The 20,937-nt window shown below is 50.1% G+C and overlaps 1 protein-coding gene, 1 long non-coding RNA gene and 1 other non-coding gene across 4 annotated transcripts in view; 2 read left to right on the forward strand and 1 right to left on the reverse strand.

Moving 5' to 3' along the window:
* Window positions 1-3,982: 3,982 nt before the first annotated feature.
* Window positions 3,983-4,067, reverse strand: TRNAP-UGG. Its single transcript has one exon. It is a non-coding gene; the product is annotated as a tRNA-Pro (tRNA).
* LOC122209649 lies at window positions 4,041-9,733 on the forward strand. 2 transcript variants are annotated; one of them, XR_006197691.1, is made up of 6 exons: window positions 4,041-4,073; window positions 5,233-5,510; window positions 5,602-5,712; window positions 5,915-6,090; window positions 9,184-9,426; window positions 9,595-9,733. It is a non-coding gene; the product is annotated as an uncharacterized LOC122209649 (long non-coding RNA). The 2 variants fall into 2 exon arrangements; XR_006197690.1 differs by having other exon boundaries at window positions 5,233-5,712.
* Window positions 9,734-14,333: 4,600 nt separating this feature from the next.
* The window catches only part of LITAF (lipopolysaccharide induced TNF factor), a 33,054-nt gene continuing 26,450 nt past the window's right edge, over window positions 14,334-20,937 (forward strand). The window contains 1 exon segment of the mRNA XM_042921161.1: window positions 14,334-14,357. The gene's annotated coding sequence lies outside the window, so the exon portion shown is untranslated.

Here is a 20,937-nt window from a genome sequence, read left to right on the forward strand (position 1 = left end):
GTTCTCCAGGCTTCTGGAGTTCGAGGGAGCAGCGGGTAGGACGAGGCACAGCCGGAGGCTAGTGTCCTGTGACTGATGTCTCTGCAGCACTTGTGTGCCAGCCTCTGGCTGCAAGCTTCTCCCTTTGTCTTGTCTTCCCTCAACCGTAGCAGATGGGCGACCTCTGATATACCCATTTTACAGATAAGGAAGCTGAGGCTCCAGGAGATAAAGTGCCCGTGGTCACGCGGCGAGAGAGCGGCACAGCCAACACCGAAGCCTGAATCCTCAACCGTGAGCGTGCCCCCACCTACCCAAGTCTTTTATCGCTTGTTTAAAGAACAGCGTCGCTGAGATACCGTTCATGTGAGGTGCAATTCCCCCGTTCAAGTGCACAGTCCCATCCGTGGCTTTCAGTATCTCGAGCTGTGCAGCTCTCAGCAGTCGGTAGAGCCAGGTTGAGAATGCTCTCGTCATCTCGAAAAGCACCCCTTCCCCCTTCTCTGTCACCTCCCGTCCCCCTGCCCCCTCCCCTCCCCTGCCTTCTGTCCCTATGGATCTGCCCCTCCCGGACACTGCATGTAAATGGAATCAGACAAAATGTGGCCCGTTGTGTGTCCGGCTCCTTTCACGGAACATCGTCCGCATCGGGGCGTGTGTCAAACTTTATTCCTTTTACGGCCGAGTAATGTCCCTGATGTGGACGGACCGCACAGTCATGGGTTTGTCCTTGGATGGACCCTTCAGTTGTTTCCACCTTTCGGTTATTGTTAATAGTGCTGCCGTGAACGTTCCGGGCAGGTTTTCAGTTCTCTGGGGAGTCCCCGTTCCTAAGAAAGCTGTTCTGGTGCCTGCCGCTGTGCCTTTCTCTTGCCGGGACTTCCCTCCCTGGGCTTCCCCCCTGCCCAGTCAGGTCTGACCTGTGCCTCCGGCCCCAGCGCACATCCCTTTTCTCACAGTGGTCACTCTCTGTTCTTCTCAGCTTCCGTCAGAGGCAGGGAGGTTGCTCGGCCCTTGCATCCTTTGCCCCGTTACCCTCTTGCTGTGTGATGTCGGGCTGCTCACTCAGCCTCTCTGGACCCCAGTGCCTTTATCTGTGAAATGAGGACCTAAGTCTGACCCCATGGGGCTGCTGCGGGGGACGAGACGGTAAGAGCTCTGTGTGCTGGGAGCCTGGAGCATTGAAGACGTGCCCTCTCCAGCCGGGGGTTCTTACCCGGCCCAAGCTCCAGCCCCAAGCAGGCCTTGGTTGTTGTCCTAAACCACGCTCGGCCTGCCTTCAAGGAGCAGTGCGAAAGTGCAGGTTTTCAACCGCGTGCAAATTTACTGCCCAGACACATTTAGCAATGGGCCTCTTCCCTTGTCACAGTGGGGTGAGGGCTGCTCCTGGCATCTGGCGGATGGAGGCCAGGGCGGCTGCCAAGCGTCCTTCAGGGCACAGGACGGCCCCCGACGGAGAAATACCCACCCAGCTCCACCTGCTAACAGCACCTGATCGAACGATAGTATCGTCACTCATTTTTCGTGTGCGCATTTATTTCTCGATCAAAATGCTTTTCGTTGACGTAGACGGACATAGAACATTGCGTCAGTTTCAGGTTCTAGCCTGTTGATGCGATGCTTGTATACGTTGTGAAATGATCGCCACGATAATTACTACTGTGTAATTACTGTCACGCCACAGTCACAAAAACTTTTTTTTTTCTTTTGATGCATGCTCCAGATCTGCTCTCTTACCAGTTGTCAAATACACACCTCGATAGTACTACTTAAACAGTTTTCTTTAATGTTTATTTATTTTTGAGAGACAGAGAGAGAGCACCAGTGGGGAAGGAGCAGAGAGAGAGAGGGAGACACAGAATCCGAAGCAGGTTCCAGGCTCTGAGCCGTCAGCACAGAGCCCGACGCGGGGCTCGAACTCACGGACCGCGAGATCATGGCCTGAGCCGAAGTCAGACGCTTAACAAGACATTCTCGTGACTCATTCATTTTATAACTAGATGTTTGTACCTCTTGATCGTTTTCATCCATTCGGCCTTCTACCCGGCCTGCGGCCAGCCGCCGCCAAGCTGTTCTCCGTTATCTGTGCGTTTTGTTTGGTTTTATTTGTTTGTCCTGTTTTTTAGATTACACATGTGAGTGAAATCATCCAGTGTTTGTCTTTCTCTGTCTGACTTACGTCACTTCGTGTGATGCCTTCAAGGTCCATCCGCGCTGTCGGAAATGGCCAGATTTCCTTCTGTGTAATGGCCGAGCAGTATTACTCTTTATATACACACCACGTAGTCTCTACCCATATATCCATCCGTGGACACTGAGGCTGTTTCCGTATCTTGGCTGTTGCGAATAACGCTGCAGTGGGCACGAGAGTGCAGGTATCTTCCCAAAGAAGCGTTTGTGTTTTCTTTGGGTCAATATCCAAGAACGGAATTGCGGCATCGGATGGCAGCTCTGGTTTTAATATTTTGAGGAAACCTCCACACCGTTTTCCACGGTGGCTGTGCCGGTGTGTGTTCCCCCCAGCAGGGCACGAGGGTCCCCTTTCCTCCACGTCCTCGCCAACACCTGCTGGCTCTTGTCTTTCTGACTCTAGCCACTCTGACAGGTGTGAAGTGGTATCTCCTGGTGGTTTTGATTTGCATTTCCCTGGTGATGGGTGGTGATGAGCCTCTTTTCGTGGGCCTGTTGCCCACCTGTCTGTTTTCTTTGGGAAAAAAAAGTTCCGATCCTCTGCCCATCTTAAAATTGGATTCTTTGTTGTTTCGATATTGACTTGTATGAATTCTTATCTTTCTTTGTTTTGGATATTAATCCTTTACTGGGTATATGGTTTATAAATAGCTTCCTCCATTCTGTAGGCTGCCTTTTCGTTTTGTTAATTTTTTTTTCTTTTTTTTTTTTTTCATTTATTCATTTTTGAGAGACAGAGCACAAGAGGGGAAGGGGCAGAGAGAGAGGGAGAGGGAGATACAGAATCCGAAGCAGGCTCCAGGCTCTGAGCTGTCAGCACAGAGCCCGATGCGGGGCTCAAACTCACGGACCGCGAGATCGTGACCCGAGCCGGAGTCGGACGCCTAACCAACTGAGCCACCCAGGCGCCCCAATTTTTTTTTTTCTACGCAGAAGACTTACAGTTAGATGTGGTCCCATCTGTTTGTTTTTGCTTTTGTTCACCTCGCCTTTGGGGTCGGCTCCAGGAAAAAATCATCATCCAGAGCTATGTCAAGGAGTTCACCACCTGTTTTCTTCTAGGAGTTTTATGGTTTCAGGTCTTAAAGGTAAGTCTTGAATACATTTGGAGTTAATTTTTGTGCATGGTGTAAGAAAGCGGTCCAGTTTCAGTCTTTTGCATGTGGCCGTCCAGTTTTCCCAGCACTGTTTATTGAAGAGACTGTCCTTTACCCACTGTAAATTCTTGCCTCCCTTGTCGTAAATTAACTGACCTTATATGCGTGGGTGTTTTTCTGGGTTCTCCGTTCTGCTCTATTGATACTTCTGTCTGTCTCGATGCCAAGACCACAGTCCTGATTACTGTAGCTTTGTAGCATAATTTCAAATCAGGGAGTTTGATGCCTCTGGCTTTGATCTCAAGATTGCTTTGGCTGTTTGTGATCTTCCGCGGTTCCATACAAATGTTAGGGTTGTTTGTTCTATTTCCGTGAAAAATGCCGTTGGAATTTTGACAGGCATTGCATTGAATCTGTAGATTGCTTTGGGTAGTCTAGACGTTTTAACAACATTAATTCTTCCAACCTGTAAGCATGGAATATCTTTCCGTTTATTTGTGTCTTCTTCAATTTCTTTCATCAATATCTTTCAGTTTTCAGTGTACCGGCCTTTCATCTCTTTGATTATATTTATTCCTAGGTATTTTATTCTTTTTTTTTTAACGTTTATGTGCTATTAAGAGACAGAGAGAGACAGAGCATGAGCATGGGAGGGGCAGAGAGAGAAGGAGACGCAGAATCTGAAGCAGAGTCCAGGCTCTGAGCTGTCAGCACAGAGCCCGACATGGGGCTCGAACCCATGGACTGTGAGATCATGACCTGAGCCCAAGTCAGACGCTTAACCAACTGAGCCACCCAGGCACCCTGGTATGTTATTCTTTTTGATGCCATTCTAAATGGGATTGTTTTCTTAGTCCCTCTTTCTGATAGGTTGTCATTACTATATAAAAATGCAGCCAACCTTTGCATATTGACTTTGTACCCTATAAATTTTTTGAATTTATTAGTTCTAATGGTTTTTTGTGGCGTCTTAGGGTTTTCTGTGTATAAAATCGTGTTGTCTACAAATAGTGACAGGTTTACTTCTTCCTTTCCAAGTTGAATGCCCTTTATTTCTTTTACCTGCCTAATTGCTGTGGCTAGCATTTCTAATGCTTTGTTGAATAAGCGTTGTGAGAGTGGCTATCCTTGTCTCTCTCCTGATCTTAAAGGAAGATCACCACTTCCTTTTCACCACTGAGTATGATATTAGCTGTGGGCTTTTCAGACATGCCTTTATTATATTGCAGTATGTTCTGTTCATACCCACTTTGTTGAGAGTGTTTATCATAAATGGATGTTGAATTTTGTCAAGAGCTTTTTCTGCATCTATTGAGATGATACATGATTGTTATCTTTCCTTTTGTTAATGTAGTGCATCGCGTTGATTCATTTGTGGATGTGGAGCCATCTTTGCATCCTCAGAGTAAATCTCTGTATATATTTATTTATAAACTTGCCCTTCGCCAAAATGGATTAGAAACAACTAGGGGTGCCTGGGTGGCTTACTCAGTTAAGCATCAGACTCTTGATTTCGGCTCAGGTCATGATCTCACGGTTTGTGAGTTCAAGCCCCATATCAGGCTCTGTGTTGACAGCTATGGAGCCTGCTTGGGACCCTCTCCCTCTCTTTCTCTCTCTGCCCCTTCCTCGTTCCCCCCCCCCCTCAGAAAATAATAAATAAACTTAAAAAAGTAACTAACAAAGATAGCAACAAAACAATAGGATTTTTTTAAATGAGGAAACGGTCATAAAAAAATAGGAGAAAAGAAAAATAAAACATCACCCATGTTAAAGCACACTACTGCTTACAGAGCTGGGATGTACCTGTGGTCTGAGCTTCCCAGTGGCCAGAGCAAAAAGGGAAACAACCAATTTCAAGATGTTCACCCTTCCAAGATTGAAAACAAATTAAGAGCTCAAGGGAAGTCTGGCTTTTCTGGATCTGAAGAACTCAAGGCTTTTCTCTTGTCTGCCTTTTATACAGGGGCCGCAGCAATGTGCTCAAGTTGACAGCACTGTCCTCAACAGCAGCCCTCCACAGTATTGAGTGCCACATTCTCCAAAGCAGGTCTGTGACCTAAGGCTGAGGCCAGCTCGGCAAAAGCAGCCCTTTTCTAAGCATCTAACCTGAGTCTGGTGGTTTACTTTCCCGACATGATGGCAGAAGGCAAGGCCCCATGCTTTAAGCAGTTCAGAACGGTGATGGGAGCAGGGGCTCTGGATCCAGACCGCCTGGGGTCAGGATCCGGATTTTCTCCCCAGGTAACTGTGGGACCCTGGGCCTTTCCCTGAAGCTTTCTGAATTCAGTTTCCTTATCCATCACATGGGGCAGAGCTACTACTTACTTTACAGGGCTGATGGCAGAAGGACATGAAATAATACGGACCCAAGGCTGAGCCCAATGCTGGCAAATGTAGATGCTTCATGCATATCAACTCTTGTTCTGTTCACGGAGGGTGCTTGGTAAATACTTTTGGAACCCCTGCATTCGGTACGCGTCGTGAAGGATTCAGCCTTCGGGGTGGGGCGTATGCTATGGGATCCAGACCCGCCCTGGAAAGCAGTGCAAGGAAGGTTTTGGGTCGTGGGACACCTGCAGCTAGACACGGTCAGTTATGATCCTGCTGTGTTCCTGCTGAAAACCTTCTCTGATTCCTCGTCGCAGGAGAGCAGCCTTCGAATGCTGTATCCCAGGCACGTGGGGCTCGTCCCTGACTCACCACCAACCTTTCCGCTCTACACCCACCTGCCTCCTATAGTAACTCCGGATGCCAGCCCGTCGTCAACTCACCAGTCCTTGCTCGTGCAGTGTCATCTTCCCACGTCTGCCTCGCTCACATAGTAAGACTTGCTCGAAGTATTGACCCCTTTATTGTTTTAAAGTGTTTAAAAGTTTATTTACTTATTTTGAGAGAGAGAGAGTGAGAGAGAGAGAATGAGTGGAGGAGGGACAGAGGATCTGAAGCAGGCTCTGTGCTGCCAGAGGAGAGTCCGATGTGGGGCTCGAACTCACGAACCGTGAGATCATGACCTGAGCAGAAGTCGGATGCTTAACCGACTGAGCCACCCAGGCGCCCCTCAGCCCCTTTAAAAAGTGTTGAATTTCCTACCCACTAGGGAACAGTGGTTTCTTCCTTGTATCCTCCCCAGGTATTCCCCTAAGTCTGCTGTCAGAATGCATATTCACTCACTCATTCATTCATTCACTGATTCGTTCACTCACTCACTCATTCATTCATTCACTCATTCATTCATTCACAAATTCTTTCACTCTTTCATTCACTCATTCATTCACTCACTCACTCATTCATTCATTCATTCATTCGCTCATTTATTCACTCATTCTTTCTTTCATTCACTCATTCATCCACAAATTCTTTTACTCTTTCTTTCATTCACTCATTCATTCACTCATTCATTCATTCCCTGATTTGTTCACTCACTCACTCACTCATTCATTCATTCACTCATTCATTCATTCACAAATTCTTTCACTCTTTCATTCACTCACTCATTCATTTATTCATTCATTTGCTCATTTATTCACTCATTCTTTCTTTCATTCACTCATTCATTCACAAATTCTTTTACTCTTTCATTCACTTATTCATTCACTCATTCATTCATTCACAAATTCTTTCACTCTTTCATTCACTCATTCATTCATTCACTCACTCATTCATTCATTCATTCATTCGCTCATGTATTCATTCATTCTTTCTTTCATTCACTCATTCATTCACAAATTCTTTTGCTCTTTCTTTCATTCACTCATTCATTCACTCATTCATTCATTCCCTGATTTGTTCACTCACTCACTCATTCATTCATTCACAAATTCTTTCACTCTTTCATTCACTCATTCATTCACTCACTCACTCATTCATTCATTCGTTCATTCGCTCATTCATTCACTCACTTACTCTTTCTTTCATTCACTCATTCATTCACTCATTCACTCACTCACTTATTGATGCAATCCATCATTCATTCACCCATCAGAGGACTGGGGAGCTATCATGTGGCAGCCATTGTTCTAGGCACCGGGGTTGTAGCAGCGAGCAAAACAGACAAAATCCCTACCCTTGGGTTTCTGTGTCTCCAGCCCTCATACCAAGTAAGTGCTCAGTCACCCGCCCTAACAGAGTTCTCCAGCTCTGTCCCCTGCCTCCCTACCCCATGCCCTGGGTCCCAGGGCATATTTGGTCCCCAAATATATGTCCCACAGGCCCCTACCCCCTTGCCCTCGTTCCTCTGGCCTCGGAAGCCCCCCCGCCAAGGTCAGCCCCATTGTCATCCCTGCTTTTCAGAGAGGCTGCTGCAGAACCTATCTCGGGTCACACACCCAGTATGCCCCAGAGGAAGGACTCAGATCCTCCCCGCTGCAGAGCTGGTGTGGGCAGCGGCCAGGCTCTCAGTGCTGCTGGGGCCTCTGACTCTGAAGGCCTCTCATGCTCCAACCCCTCGTGAGGGACCTAGGGTCGCGTTTGCAGAAGGGAGACAACTTTGAATGATTCCATGAAGCCCCAGGGTGGGGCTCAGCCAGCAGTCTGTCAGGGAAGCGGGACATCTTAACAGAAAGGAAGGCGCTCGATGATCTAGCGGGCCTGGGTTCAAATCCCAGCGTCACCACCTGCTGAGTTCTGTGACTTGGCTAAATCACTTCACCATTCTGAGGCTCAGTTTGCTCTTCTCTAAAATGGGCTTTACCTTTACGGTCTCTACCTGTTGGGTTATTATAAAGACTAAGGGAGATGCCATCGGTAAACGAACACACCAACAGAATCCAGGGATTGTCACCCATCGTGATTCTTGTTCATGATTATTATTGTTAATCGTACTTTGCTCATCAGCATTGTTCAAAATAATAAGAGGGCTCAGCCACTAGCTTCAGGAGTTTACATTCAGCACTCTTGCCCTCACCTCCTCCAGGAAGCCCTCACTGACCACTCCCTGCCCATGCCCCTAGAACCTCTACATCCTTCCTTTGTACCCTTTTCCCACTGACCCTTACAAGTACATTTTGTGGCCTCTTTAAGTCCTCCACCGGACTCAGACTTGTTCTTGGCTCTCGCTTGTTCTCCAGGGCCTGCGATTAGTGACTGGCATCTTGTAACGATCAGTATTTATTTGTTGCGTGACCAAACGGAGAGAGGACAGTCTCAGATGTCCTTGTTCCTCCTTCTGGGGCCGAGAGGAGGACATTCCTGGGGTCCTCCTAGAGGAGACAGAGGTCAGGAATACCTCTGCAGGGCACCGATGTGGCTGAGGGTGCCCACGTGGGTGTCGGTCCATAAGAGGGATTGACTCCTGGCCTCAGAAGCTGTGCCACTCGCCCATGTGTCTTCATGCTGCTAGGGAGCTTCTGGGAGTGGGTAAGGCCGGCCCGGCACAACCTCCCCTACAGATCACAGCATCTGGCACAGTGAGCTTATGTCCTGGGCCCTCTTTACTTGTTCCTTTGGGCATTACTCCTTGCTGTGCAGCCTGGGGCAGGTCGTTTCACCTCTCTGTGCCTCAGCTGTGTCTTCTGTAAAATGGGCTCACAGAAAGCGTTTCCCCCTCAGCACGACTGTCGGGATTAGATGGAAACATCCGAGTTGCCCAGCTTGAGAACCGCTCCGAAAACGGGAGCTGCCCCTGGAAAATTCTTTAGCCTTATTTTTTCAACCCAGCGAGGATTTACAGAGCACCTACTATGTGCCAGACGAGCCGAATGCCAGGTCCTGGAGGCCCAGCGGGCAGGATCCTGTTTCAAAGAAGCCAGATTTAAAAAAAAAAAAAAAATGTTTATGAGACAGCTGGGGAAATGTAAACCCAGACTGGATGACATTGGATGGAATTCAACAATGTGTTCCTTTCCTTTCTTTCTTTTTTTCTTTTTTTTCTCTTTCTTTCTTTCTTTCTTTCTTTCTTTCTTTTTTCTTTTTGCAGCGCATTGTAGTTTCGTGGTTGTGTTTTTAAAAGGAATCCTCATCTTTTGAGAGCCTCAAACCAGCGTGTTTGCAGATGAAATGATCCGATGTCGGGGATTTGCTTCAAAGTCATGGCAGTCTCTAAGACGACACTGATTCCCCGGGACCAGCTTATTTAAAGCAAAAAAAAAAATCCAGTGGCAGAGGGGACGTGGGGGACCTGGATGAGATCTGTGAAGCCTCGGTGGATGCTGTGTGGGATGTGAGTTTTGCAAGGTTGCAATCCCTTAACTAAGTGGGTAATGGCACACCTTGCGTGAGCGAGGCCCTAAGGAGAAGGTGGGGAGCAGGAGTCTGGGTCACAGGTCACGGGGTCGTCTGGTCTTGATGCTAACCGGTGGGAAAGCAGCAGCTTTTCATCTTTTTTTAGCTATGAGAACCCCAGGCCCCGTGGAGGTCCGTGGGGGTCCCCGAAGGCAGAGCTGATGCTGAGCTGTACCCCCATCTGGACAACGGATGGCCCTGATCCTCTCTGCTCAGAAATGCCCAGTGCGACGGATGGATGTGTGTGTCCCCACCACCCCCCCCCCCCAGCAGGTCCACAAGGTGAAACCTCACCCCCAGCGGGATGGTGTGAGAAGGTGGGGCTTTGGGGAGGCGACTGGTGGATGGGGGCGGAGCCCTCATGAATGGGATCAGTGCCCTGATGAAAGCGACCCCACGGAGCTCCCTGCCCGCTTGCACCGTATGATGACATCCGGGTCATCGGCCACTGAATCGGCTGGCCCCTTGGCCTGGGACATCCCAATCTCCGGAACTGTGAGAAATACATCTGTGTTGTCTCTGAGCCGGTCCTACTGGGGCCTTCTGTCCTAGGAGCCCAAACCCACCAAGATATGCAGCGTGACGTGCTCTGGGCCACATTCTTCATGCTTGCAACCTCCCGATGGGGCCCGCGGTGCACAAAGCAGCCCAGTGAGAGAACACACCCACCTTCCCAGCCCTGGCTTCCAGATGGTGCCGGCCTGGCCTCCAGGTTTCCACGGTGGGGAAGGGATGCCCTCCCCGCCCTCTGGAGTGTGGCGGAGAGGGGAATGCTTTTTCCCCGCCTTCCTCCGGGCTCCGTGACACAGGCACCTGGGTCACAGATGTGTCCCCGCAGGGAGACAAAGGTGGCGATGACCTAACCACCCCCACAGCGGGCAGTTCTTTGAAAAGGCGTGAGTCCCCAGCTCTTTCGGAAAGCAGCTCTCGGCGGAGTGTATCAGGGGCCGGAAAGGTAGACGCTTCCCTCTTCAGCGATCACACTTCTGGGAATTTGCCCGAAGGAACTAATCCTAAAAAAAGAGAAAAGAAAGACCGCACACCCAGGGATATCTACCAAGGTGACAAGTGTAATAGGAAAGCATTGGGTGCGACCGGTAGGTTGTCACCCTTGTAGGCATTTTAAAAATGAAGTCAGGGAGGCTCTTTATGGAAAATATGGACTCTGTAATGCTAAACAGAAAACAGAAAACACAATGGCCATTGCGGGGTGGGGGGCGCCTGTTCCGTTTTCGAAAATGAAGACTGACGTCTTAAGGCGTGTTTCCTTTTTGGATGGTCCCGTGGCTTTCTGGAGGGGAAGAGAAGGACGAGTGGAAAAAACCCGGGGAGGCCCTGGAAACCCTCTGGGAGGGAGCGCCCCTCGGGACAGGGCTTTGGCCTTTTCCACATCAAAAACTAGTTGACAGTTCAGACAGCCCAGCCTCTTTCCTGGAGACTGAGGCAGGCATGTTTATGTTTTCTAAAAGGTTTTAAAAGTTCTTTATGGTATTGCAAAAGCAAAGCAATGCGTGCTCATTGTTTAAAAAAAAAAAAAAAAAAAGCACGGAATTGTATAAAGTAAGGCTGCTGCCCGTGGCCTCCTTCTCTTCAGAGGGGGCCACCTTGAGTCCTTTCTTTCTTTTCATTTTTTTCCGTTTCCAGGGTTTTCAAAATTTTTTTTTTTTTTTTTTTTTTTTTTTTTTTAGCTGCAAGCCGCAGTGAAAAAATAGATTCTGCATTGTAACCCAGTATACGCGGACGCTGGCGTATAACTAAATAGAAAACTTATGCAATGCTACTTATTATAAGAAATGCCATCTGGGGTTGTCTCTTGGATGCTGTCTTCCCCGTCCTGTCCTCTCTGTCCTGTCCTATCTCATCCCATCCCGTTCTGTTTAAAAGGCAAGGTGGCTGGTCATGACCCAGTCATATGGCTTCATGTCCCACCGCTTGGCGTGACCTTCGAGGAAGCAGGTACCATACATGTTCCCGTTCGGTGTCCATTGCCCAGCCCCCACCCCACCCCCTCCCTGCTCTACAGCTTGTCTTTCCCCCTGGAGGATTTCACAGCCCGATGTCTGTAACTGGACAGACGGGGCTGGGGCCATTTTGTCCTCCTAAATGGTGGCAGAGCAGTTTCCGCACTGATTTTTCATGATGGGTTTGTCCAGCTCCCTTTTAATGGCCATTTGCATCGTCTCCACTCTGGGCTGTGGAGGCTCCGTGGGGTGACCCATCTGTGCCCAGCCACCGGGACATCTGTGCAGTGAGTGAGTTCTCAGTGCGGATCGCCCACAGGTCTACAAGCAAGCGCCTCTCCAACATCTCCACGGCCGCCGAGGTTGGCCCAGAGAGGGGCTCAGGGAGGTGCGGTGGGATCGTTTCCTCCCCACAGCCCCCCAACCCCGGGCGCCCTGAGTCCGATGACTCTACAGGATTTCACTTCTGTTTTGTTCTCGCGATGCTGGGAACTACCTATGTGGGTCTGAGAAATGAGGCAGGGCTGCAGTCCGCTTCTCCTTTCTGCTTCTTCGCTTCCTCTTTGACCCTCTTCAGCCCTGATGCCACAGCTGTTCCCTGCTGCTGGGGATTTCTGTCCAGGGGCCTTAGGGCCTTCGTGCTGTACTGACTTGGTTTGTCAGCTCCCAGGCGGGACAAGTTGGCTCCCTGCACAGAGGCGCACGATTTGGAATGGGCGGGGGCTTGGCTGCAGTGAATTAGAGTGAGAATTCGAGCAGTTCACATTAGAATTTATTCGTAGTCCTGCCTTAGGTTCAAATCCCAGTTCTGACACCAGTGGCAAAAACCTTGAGTCTTGATTGCTTCCTCATTTATAGCATTTTAGAGAGGGGACAGCCAGTGCAAAGGCCCTGAGGCAGGGCTGTGCTAGAACAGCAGGGAGGCCTATTTGGCTGGAGCAGAGTGAGGTCGAGGGTGTCTGGAAATTGAGGGCACAGAAGAACAGAGCTCAGATCATATAGCATTCTGGAGGCCTTAGGGAGGGTCCTGACAGCACTCTGGATTGTGGGGAAACTGAGTCAGGAGCTCAGGTAGGGGGTGTTTGGTGATCTGTGTCCAGACTTCATTTGTTTGAGTGGGACCATTTTCTTATCATGGAGCTGTGTCTGTGGCCAGCGGATCAAAACTGATTGGAGAACAAGGGGAGGCACTCTCAGGGACTTGTGGGTTTTTTTGTTTTGTTTTGTTTTAAATTTTTTTTTTAATGCTTATTTATTTTTGAGAGACAGAGCACGAGCAGGGGAGGGGCAGAAAGACAGGCAGACACAGAATCCAAAGCGGGCTCCAGGCTCTGAGCTGGCAGCACAGAGCCCGACGCGGGGCTCGAACTCACAGACCGCGAGATCATGACCTGAGCCGAAGCCGGACACTCAACCGACTGAGCCACCCGGGCGCCCCATGTGGGTTTTTTGTGTTTGCTGGAAGGGGCGCTTAAGAACAATAGCAGGTCAGTAATAGCAGCTCTGAACCCCCGAAGCCTTCCTTTGTGCCGGCACCTTGCCACGCTGCTTCCCTTCGTGACTTCTTCTCACTGTCATGGCCACATTGGGAGCTGGCAGGACAGCTGAGAGAGCGGGGGAGTCTGCAGGGAGGGGCCGGCTGAGGTCTTGCTCCTGGGAAGGAGCCAACAAGGGAACTTTGGCCCAGGCCTCGTGCCAGACTCAAGGCATCACCACTGCTCCGTTTCCTCAAACCGTCCATCAGCCCCCCCAACCCACCCCTGAGCCCTGGTCAGACCCTCTGGAGGTGGGGCAATTCCAGGCTTCCCCGGACCCACAAGCCCAGCCCCCGGCCTGCCCGTCTCCTTCTGGCCGGGGGAGAAACCAGCCTCAAACCAAGTTCTGCAGTTGAGGTCAGGCGCCCCGGAGCTGATGGCCGAAAACTCATGTTCAGGTTCAAATCCACAAAACGCAGAAAGGGCCCAGCGATGGTGAAAGTCGCAGACAAGGACGTCCCTTTGAAAGCCAGGTGGGGAGCCGTGGACAGACACATCCATTGCGTAGCTCTGGACTGGAGGCTGGCGGAGGGGGCGGGGACGGGCCGTGCAGGGGTGAGTGGAAGATAAATGCCAGAATCCCATTTATTTGACACATGGTGACATGGTGCACCCACAGCAGAGTTTTCAGTGGGAAGAGAAACAACTCTATGAGCAAGTATTACTACTTCCACTTGATACGGGTGACAGCTGAGGCCCAGAGAGGTTAAGCGAGCTGCCAAAGGCCACCCAGCTGGTCACGGTGGCAGTGGCGTTTGGAACCCAGGCTGCCTGGCTCCATGCCTGTGTTCAGCCCCCATGTTGTGGACAGCTTCTTGGAGCTGAGAGCCTTCCAGATCACTGAGAGCTTTCAGGCTGGGGCCTCAGAGCCTTTCCCCCCAGTATATTCTCCTGCAGAGCCCCAACCCACAAAAGAGAAATAGGCAGTTCTGTATGAGCGGAAGCCAGCCCGTGCCCTCTCCAGAGTGAAAAGACAGTTCTGCCAACTTCCTCCAGCCCAGCCCAATCCCCCTGCATGTTCTTCCCGCACCATGGGCACCCACGGAAGCCCTGTGCCTCTTACGCCTCTGTCTCCACAGCTGGCCCAGATGCTGGAACCTCTCCGGGCCTCAATCTCCCCGTCTCGAGAATATGAGGGTTTTTGCAAGGAGACAATGCGATGACGAATGTACGAGTGCTTTGCCCAGGGCCTTGCAGCCAGCGGGGGCACAGTTGGTGTTTCCCATCACCACCACCACCACGGGCAAGCTTCTGGTCCCCTGGCCTCATTTCCCCATCTGCGTGTCTCAGCGGTAAGACTCGCTACTCCAAAGGGCTTCTTCAAGGATGAGTCATGCGATGTGTGCAGCAACCATGTTTTGGAAATGGAAAAGGTATTATGGAAACATTAGTTACCAGAACTTGTTGTTATGAATAGCACAAACCAGCCAGTGGAGGCTATTTCTGGCTACTGAGTTCCTTCTTTGAAGATTAGCTTTTTTAAACAAGCAATTTGTATGTGTCCTGTAAATATCAGAAAAATGGCCAGGAACAAAAGGAGACAATCCCTACTCAGGGGCTCCCGTTGGCGGTGTTCTTTATCCCTGAGAAAGTGTCAAGGCATTTTCCCAGGGTGTGTGTGTGTGTGTGTGTGTGTGTGTGTGTGTATCTTCCCCCCCTCTTTTAACAACAACAAAAAGATGGGATCGTTCTCTGCATTCTCCAAGCAGCTCGTTTTTCTCTCCTGGCTGCTGTCATTTCTGATGTCTCAGAGCACAGCCCGAGGGCAGCCCTCCCTTTCTGTCTGCCCATGTGATTCCGGGGTATCGGTGCATGTGTCTTCACGGCCCGGATCTCGTGCCGAGACTTTTTGGGTTGAGCACAACAGCAGACTCTTCAGTGGGAACAGAAACAATCACAGATGTCATGAAAAGCCATGTGGCCCCCTTTGGCTGTGTCCTAACAGGGCATAGGTGAGTGCCTGGTTTACTTTTTTTTTTTAATTGAAATAAAATGCACACAATACAGAATTTAAGATTTCAACTATTTAAATTTTTTTCTTTTTTTACAAAATGTTTACGTATTTATTTTTTTGGGGGGGCGGTTAGTGCACAAGTGAGGGAGAGGCAGAGAGAGAGAGAGAGAGACACAGAATCTTAAGTCAGCACAGAGCCTGATTCGGGGCTCGAACCCATGAACTGTGAGATCATGACCTGAGCTGATGTCAGACATTCAACTGACCGAGCCACCCAGGTGCCCCCCCCCCCATTTTTTTTTTATTTTAGAGAGAGAGTGCAAGTGAAGGAGAGGTGCAGGGGGATGGCCCTGGCATCACGACCTGAGCCAAAATCAAGAGTTGGATGTTCAACTGACTGAGCCACCCAGGAGCCCTAGTGTTTCTCAACTATTTTAAACTCTACGATTTCGTGGCATTTAGTACATCAAAGTAGTGTGACCATCGCCACAGCCAGCTTCCAGAACGTGTAGACAAACCCCATACCCATTAGAAGTCGCTCCCCCTCCTCCCAGCCCCAGGCCCCCACGAATCAGCCTTCTGCCACTGTAGATTTGCCTATTGTCAAAATAACCTACAAATGGAATCCTATGATATGGGACCTCATGTGTCAGTCTTCTTTCAATGAGCACAATGTTTTCAAGGGTCACCCACATTGTAGCGTGGGCCTGTGCTTTCTTCCACTGTGTGCCCGAACGGTATTCCGTCGTGTGGATGCACAACGTCTCGTTCACCCACTTATCAGTTGGTGGACATTTGGTCATTTCCACACTCTGATGGGGGGTGAATATTGCTGATAAGAACATTCCTCTGTACCTTTTTGTTTGAATGCCTGGTTTCAATCATTCTGTGTATATATTTGGGGCCGGAACAGCAGCTGCGGTGTTTTACATGGCCCCCAGCAACGTGTGAGAGTTTCAATTTCTTGACGTCCCTCCCAACCCTTGTTATTTTCCAGTGAAAAAAAAGAAAACTTTTTTTTTATGGCCACCACAGCGGGTACGAAGCGGTATCTCATTGTGGTTTTGATTTGCATTTCCCCGATGACTAACGATGTGGAGCTTTTTTTTTTTTTTTTTCAGCTGATTCTTGGCCGCTCGTATATCTTCTTTGCAGAAATGTCTACTCGAGCAAAGGTGCCTACTTTTACTATAACTTACTTTTAGTTTTCATGGGAAAATGTGCATGACGGTAAAATTTACCCTTTTAACCATTTCTTAGCATACAGTTCAGTGGCACAAAGTGCTCACAGTGTTGGGCAACTGTTAGCACCATCCAGCTCCAGAATATTAAAAAAAAAGACTCTTTTAAAAAGGCACCGAGATTCCCCCCCATACGCCCCCAGCCCCCCGAAAGGCACAGCCCTCCCCCGTTATCAACAGTCCGCACCAGACTGGGACGTAACGCTTGCCTGAAAAGGCAGCTGAGATTTTGAAAGACATCACACCGATCTGTACCTCAGTTTGGGGAGTCTTGCCGTCTGTGATGGTTGTTAGCCTTAATGTCAAGTTGGCTAGGCCATAGTGGCCGTTAATTCAACTACACACTAATCTAGGCCTTGCTGTGAAGGTATTTTTGGAAGGGGTTAACTTCTACAACACGTTTTTGTTGTTTTTTTTTAAAGGGAAGTGCAAGTTAGTTTATTTTTCTGTACATTTCTCATTTTCTTTATTATTTTGCATTATATTACAGTATTGTAATCATTTTTATATGAATATTTTTGGGTTGTGGAATGAATCATCCGAGTTTCCATTATTTCTTGTGGGGAAATTCACTTTGATATACAAGTGCTTTGGATTACAAGCGTGTTTCAGGAATGAATTATGCTCGCAATCCAAAGTCTTACTGTACTTGAAACAGTGCAAGGAGTGAATCATGTTCCATACCACAAGTTTTAAGTAAAGGAGATTATTTTGGTAATTTGGGCCTCATCCAATCAGTTAAAAGGCCTTAAGAGCAAAACTTAAGTTTTCTGGAGAAAGGATTACACCTGTGGACCAAAGCTTCTACTCCTGCCTGAGGGCTTCACCTCTCTCTCTCTCTCTCTCTCTCTCTCTCTCTCTCTCTCTATCTCTCTCCACATTCATTCATCCTATTCTATCTATCTGCCTACATACCTATCCATCCTATCTATCTGCGTATCTGCCTCCCTATCTATCTATCTTATCCTATCCTATCCTATCCTATCCTATCCTATCCATCCATCCTATCCTTCCTACCTACCTACTTATCCATCCCATCTATCTATCCATCCTATCTATCTATCTACCTATCTATTCCTTCCTTCCTTCCTTCCTTCCTTCCTTCCTTCCTTCCTTCTTCCTTCCTTCCCATCCTATCTATCCATCCATCCATCCATCTATCATCTCCTTCCAGTACTGTCTCTCTGATAGAACTCTGACTGATATACTACACGAATGTCTTTCCATTTCATTTAGGTCTTTAATTTCTTCAACAATATTTTGTAGTTTTCACCGTATAAGTCAGACTTTCTTAACTTATTTTCTGATTTTCATTGTTGTGTCATTCCTTACTAGTGTCCAGAAATGCAACTGATTTTTGTATGTTGATCTAGTTCCCTGCCACCTCGCTGACCTTGTTTATTAGCACTGATGATGTTTTGTGGATTCCTTAAGATGTGCTCTGTGTAAGATCATGTTGTCTGTGAACTGAGATAGTTCCTACTTCTTCCTTTCCATTCTGGATGCTTTTTACTTCTTTTTCTCGTGGAATTGTCTTGGCTAGCACTTCTGGTACAATGTTGAGTAGAAGTGGCAAAAACACGAGTGGCAAAAGTGCTTGTTCCTGATCTCAGTGGGGGGAACATCCAGTCTTTCACCACGGAGGATGTTGGTCACAGTAGATGCTCTTTATCAGGTTGTGGGATGTTTCCTTCTATTTCTACCCTGTTGAGTATTTTTCTCATGAAAAGATGTTGGAGTTTTGTCAAATGCTTTTGCTGTGTCTATTGAGATGATGGTGTGTCTGGGTTACTTTCCTTCGCTTCTCAGAAGCCCTGGGTTAGAAATTCAATCTCTATGGTTTCTTGGGGATTGAAAAAAAGAGTCACAGTTTTACAGCCCTCCCCATAAATAATCGCTAGCTCACAGGCGCAGTTAAGTGTTTAGGACATCTGAAAAACAAACAAACAAACAAAGCCAGCTCCCGTGATGCTCAGCTGTTGAAAGAGAAAAAAGGAATGACGTGGTGGCATTGAGTAAAAGACAGAAGTAATTCAGATGTGCAATTACTTTTCCCTCTGCAGAAAAAGAAAGAAAGAGGTGGGGGATAGGGGAAAGGAAAGGAAAGGAGAGGAGAGGAGAGGAGAGGGGAGGGGAGGGGAGGGGAGGGGAGAGGAAGGGAGGGGGAAAGCATTCACACAGGCTGTTCCTTGAACATTTTGCGCTGACAGAGTTTCTGTAGGGCTTGTATCTTGCTAGTGACAGTCCGTGATACTCTGGTTTTATGTCAGGACAACATGCCTCTTTGCCCACCTTGAGAATGGAGAATGGCAGAGGCTGGGCTTATTCCAGCTTCCTCAATAGTTTTAAAATAAAAGATTGGCCTCACTAATAAATAACCTTTCCCTGGCGATTACTCACAGTTGGGAGGACTTTGAAATCCCCTCCCCCAATTGAGTAATACCTTTCGTGGCTGGTAGTGGCTGGGTCCATATGGTAAAAGGTGGTGAGAGCTTTGAACAGGGGCAGAGAGGACAGTTTGCTCTGGGACTTTGGACAAGTCATTCTACCTGTCTGGGACTCAGTGTCTCTGGGGTCTTCGTGTGAAGGCAGAGGATTCCATCACCGGAAGAGTCTTAGGATCCAGTAGGATCCAGATCTATGAATCCCTGGAGGGACTCAGAGGCTCTCCGCCCAAGTGGCATTTCTCTAGATGGCCGCATCAGGGTTCCTCCCATTTCCAGGACTGTGCACTCTGAAAGCCACACAAGCTCCTTAATGCCTTGTAATGACTTCTCCCAGAACCCTGCTGGATCAGGGCTGCGGTTACTACCTTACCAGGCAAATGGGGCTCTTAGCGGATAGGCAGGCAGCACCCATTTAGGGGCAGAGGACTGAGTGGATGTTGAAACAGGAGATATTGATTTGCAGATTCTAGGGGCAGGGGCACCTGGGTGTTTCAGGCCATGATCTCATGGTTCATGAGTCTGAGCCCCAGATGGGCCTCCCTGCTGTCAGCACAGAGCCCACTTCAGATCCTCTGTCTTCCTCTTCTTGCTCACGCACATGCTCTCTCTCTCTCTCTCTCAAAAATAAATTTCAAGATTAAAAAAAAAAAGAGAGAGATTTTAGTGATGGAATAAGAAAGTACCTAGGGGGCGTGGACCTCCCTGGGGACATAGAAGGTAGTAAGACAGGATATTGGTTTTATTTAACACCTAACCTGTACTAAACCCTTTGCTTGCAAGATCTCAATGCATTCTTAGACATATGGGGTACTGTTAATGCCTATTTTACAGACAGGAAACTGAGGCCCAGAGTGGGTGACTTTTCCAAAGGCACACGGTGTATCTGGGGCTATCCGGATGCGTCTGAAGGTACGGAACTCAGTTACGGGTAGAGTAAGGGCTGCTCTACTGAGAGCAGGGAACCCTGAACCTGGGACTCAGAAGTTGGTGGTCCACGCTGTCTGAGGGTGGGAGGGGTTAGGAATGCCAGAGATGGGGGACCTAGGGGAATGGGGAGAGCAGGATGCGGAAATCAGGAGGGGAGGGGGATCGACGAGCAGGGGCAGAATCCGCAGTGGGGGGAGGGGGACAGGATGGGGAGACTGGGGGCCCCCCCGAGGTCATCGCGAGGAGCCTCGGCAGAACCTAGGGGATCCAGGGAGTGAGCGGGGTCGGGGTGCACTCTGGGGATGTTCCGCGGGACGGAAGGGACGGGCAGAACCCCGAGGGTGGGGGACAGCCTCCGGCACGTTCCAGGCCGCACTGGGCGGGGTGGGTCCGCGCGCGGGCTGAAGGGGGAGCCGGAAGCCTGAGCCGCCCCGCCCCCGGCCCCGCCCCCGGCCCCGGCCCCGCCCCACCCCGGTCCGGCCGCCCGCCTGCGCGGCTCGCTCAGACCTCCCGGCTCGACTGGCTGCGCGGGCGGCGGTGAGTGTGGCGCGGGCGCGGGTGCGGGCGCGGGCGGGGGGCGCGGCGGCCCGGGAGGGAGCGGGGCTCGGCGGCGCGAGCACTGGCCCCGGACTCGGGAGCAGCCGAGGCCGGGAGACCCGGGGCATCGCGCCGGTCGCGGGGCTGGGGGGGCTCCGGCGGGCCCCGGGGGTCGAGGCGGGGTGGAGGGCGTAGGGGACCGGCCGAGATCTGGCGCGCGGGGCCCGCCCGGGGCCGGGTGTCCAGCCTCCCGGCGCTTGTCCCGGCCGTGGGACAGGCCGGGTTCCGTCCCTGCCCCGACGAGTGGGCCGAGCGCCAGCGCTGGGGTCGTCCGAAACAATTTCCGGACGCCGGTCCCGGAAAGTCGGCTTTTATGGGCCGCGGCATCGGCGCTTTTTGCCTCTGCCACTGTCAGCGCGTGCCTTTGTGGACACCTGGGGGCCGAGGGAGCCCCCGAGAGGCGAAAGTCCGGACACAGTGAGAAGGGAGCCTTGGCCCTGGCCAAACCCCTTCCCCGCGGGTTAAGGTGGGCACCCGGTGAGCTCAGGGATGAGCCCCGACAGACCCACCTACTGGCGGTGCCCGATGCGTGCTGGTGGCTCCGGCTGGGGAACTTGTGGCGGAGGTGGACATCACCCCTCCCGACCAAGCTAGGCAGGTGGCCTCCTCCCCTCTGCTCTCCAGGTCAGTATGGATCTGGGCAGTGGTGTTGGTCAAGGTCAGGGGATAGGGAAATGGCCCCATTCTAGAAAGGCTGAGCATTCCAGGGCTCAGGCCAGTTGGACCTTCACTAGTTTTCTGATCACTTTTGTGCTTCCGATTCGTGGGGCTGATGTCATTACCTGTT

This window comes from Panthera leo, chromosome E3, assembly GCF_018350215.1.
Source record: "Panthera leo isolate Ple1 chromosome E3, P.leo_Ple1_pat1.1, whole genome shotgun sequence".
NCBI lineage: Eukaryota > Metazoa > Chordata > Mammalia > Carnivora > Felidae > Panthera > Panthera leo.